This window comes from Lacerta agilis, chromosome 5 (genome assembly GCF_009819535.1).
Source record: "Lacerta agilis isolate rLacAgi1 chromosome 5, rLacAgi1.pri, whole genome shotgun sequence".
Taxonomy (NCBI): Eukaryota; Metazoa; Chordata; class Lepidosauria; order Squamata; family Lacertidae; genus Lacerta; species Lacerta agilis.
In genome coordinates this window covers 77,883,232-77,885,999 of record NC_046316.1, presented here as the reverse complement: position 1 = coordinate 77,885,999, position 2,768 = coordinate 77,883,232, and the positions used below count along the sequence as shown (strand labels likewise).

Below are 2,768 nucleotides of genomic sequence, written 5' to 3'. Positions count from 1 at the left end.
ACTCTATGATTCTATGATAAGCAAGCATTCTGAACTGTGCCCTCAAACAAATGGGTAGCAAATGAGGTTAGTTGAGTAGCGGCAGGGTATGCTTGTCCCTGTTGTTCGTGCCACTTAACAGCCTCTGTGACTGTGCTACTTTCTGAGCCAGTGGAAATTTCCTAATCAAGGTAACATGATGCAAACAAACAAAGCATCCAGCCTAGAGCCTGGATAGCTCAACTGGTTAGAGTGTGGTGCTGATAATGCCAAGGTTGCAGGTTCGATCCCTGTATGGGGCAGCTGCATATTCCTGCATTGCAGGCGATTGGACTAGATGGTCTTCAGGGTCCATTCTGACTCTACAGTTCTCTGTTTCTATTGGGGGGGGAGCTAATGCCAAATAGGCAGGTTAAGACAAAAGCTTCCCTTTGTCAGCAGTGATCAATTAATGAAGCATATAATTTGAGTGGCTTTCCCCAACCTAGTATCCACTAGCTGTTTTGGACTACAACTCCAATCACGCCTAACCACTGGATGTAGGGGTCGAGGCCGATGAAGCCTGTAGTCCAAAATTTCTGGAAGGCACCGGTCATGGTAGGCTGAATTGTAGCATTGATCAGCTGCCATTCCATCAAGTTGACAGAGCTTTACCTCTGTGCAATCTTCCCTCTAGTTCTCAGTGAATTAAAATAAACCTTTGACAAATGCCTGAAATATGGAAACTCTCAATCAGTTTGGGTTCACCTCTGTTGTGGGCAACAGGGAATAACAGCATCAGCAGATTTACAAACTGTTCCAAAAGGGCTGCTGACATGAAGAGAGCTGCGGTTGGCAACTTCAGCACTGGATGCTCTCTTCACAAGCAGCATAGTCAATGAACTGGGTAAAATTGCATTTTCCACATGAACCTCAGAAACCATCATGACATTCAAGGTTTGCTTCGGATGCCCGGGACAAACAACGCTCAGACTAGCTGCCTAATATTGCTGAATGGTTCACCTGTTCCCTTCTTGAGCTTTAAAAAAATATATCTCCTTTTACATCAGGTTATTTCAAGTTGTGCATCAGGAATATCTCCTAAATATTATTTTTGGGTTTCTGGGTCATTTATTATATTTTGTCTTCTGTTGAATTATTGTCAAGATCAGGAACAGACTGGGCTCAATATGTGACCAACATTAATTCTTTTCCATCCAATTTGAAATGGAAGATGCAGGGTTGTTGTTGTTTTTTTTTAAAAAAAAAAGCAAGGTGGCCCAAAGATGCATTGAACCAGGCTAGAAACTGGGCATTATTTGCTGCTCCACCCCAGGCAGCAAAATGTTTTTGGGCAGCCCTGGGTGAGGGATGAATGCAGCTGTAGCTGCCCCAGACACACAGAGAACCACAGAGAACTTGGGGGTGTGAGTAAGGCATATCTTGTTCAATAAGAAGAAGATGGAGAGTTTTCCATCAACTCATATCTGTTCTATATGAATGGGATTTTAAAAAAAATGTTCTGTGCCATTTTGTTAGTGGGTAGGCAATGCTAGCTATGCCTTGCCCAGGGCAGCATGTTGCAAAATGCAGGGCCGGCCAATGTGCCCTGTTGTCAGGGACTGGCAAGGCTCCAAAGAATGTGGGGCAGAGACAGGGGGCCAGAGGAGTCACCCAATGTATGGGGTTTGGGGCTGCCTGGAGGCAGGAGCCAATGCACCAGGAGGAGGAAGAATCAAGGCAGTCCGAGATGGAGAAAGGCATGCAGGATGTTGTGGAAGAAGAATAGGCTCTTCTCATGACAGTTGGATCAGTAGATGGATCATCTACCCCTGCCCCATTGTCCCCTAGAACCAGGAGGGGCTTGAAGTGGAAGGAGCTGTGGCAACTTCAGTGCAGGAGAAGTCTGGAGTTGAGGGCAGACAACCCATCAGGGGAGGGTATATAAAGGTTCTCACTGTTGCTGAAACTGCTCTGCAGGGCACAGATCTGAGGGACAGCTGCATAGTAGCTAGAAGCATATGTATATGTGCATCCAGAGCAACATGGGAGTTGCTCTACATCAGACATCCCCAAACTCGGACCTCCAGCTGGTTTTGGACTACAATTCCCATCATCCCTGACCACTGGTCCTGTTAGCTAGGGATGATGGGAGTTGTAGTCCAAAAACATCTGGAGGGCTGAGTTTGGGGGGGGGTGCCTGCTCTACATGCTTCTTTTGTCCATAAAGGCTTAACTAACAGACGGGTCCCTTCCTTAGCTGGGATGGGCCAGGACACTCACTAACCCTACAATCACATTAACATTGCAATGAACCGAGGATGCACTCCAGTAAACAATCTAGCAAGTCAATTCTACTGAGGCAAAATGTGATACAATGATGATCTTAGCTGGTTATGGGTTGTGCTGTGACTGCTAGGTAGATTTTACTTTGGGGTTCACTTGGACTGATTCCCTCCTGCTATCAAGGGAGAAAAAAGCATCGCAAACTTGCCGTGTTGCCGATGAGGTCACAGAAGACTTGGTGACATGACATGCATTAGTCCGTTCTCTCTGCATACGTGGATCAAATGTAATTTAGTGAATCAGGTGCACTGAATTATGTTGCCAGTCACTGGCCTGTAAGGCTGAAATTTTGCCCCATTAAGCAATCTACAAATCATCATCTTTCTGGCTTTATTACACAATTCTCCAGCTATTCCGGGTACTTTTGGCTTGCTCTGTCCGTTTCCATACAAAAGGTAGCATCATCAGAGTAATTACAACCCACCAAGGCCAATATTTCAAGGTGGTTTCTTAACGGGAGAGGA

The 2,768-nt window shown here is 45.7% G+C and overlaps 1 non-coding gene across 1 annotated transcript; it reads left to right on the top strand.

Annotated features, from left to right (window-relative positions):
* The first annotated feature begins 207 nt into the window (after positions 1–207).
* TRNAI-GAU lies at positions 208–281 on the top strand. Its single transcript has one exon. It is a non-coding gene; the product is annotated as a tRNA-Ile (tRNA).
* Positions 282–2,768: the final 2,487 nt, after the last annotated feature.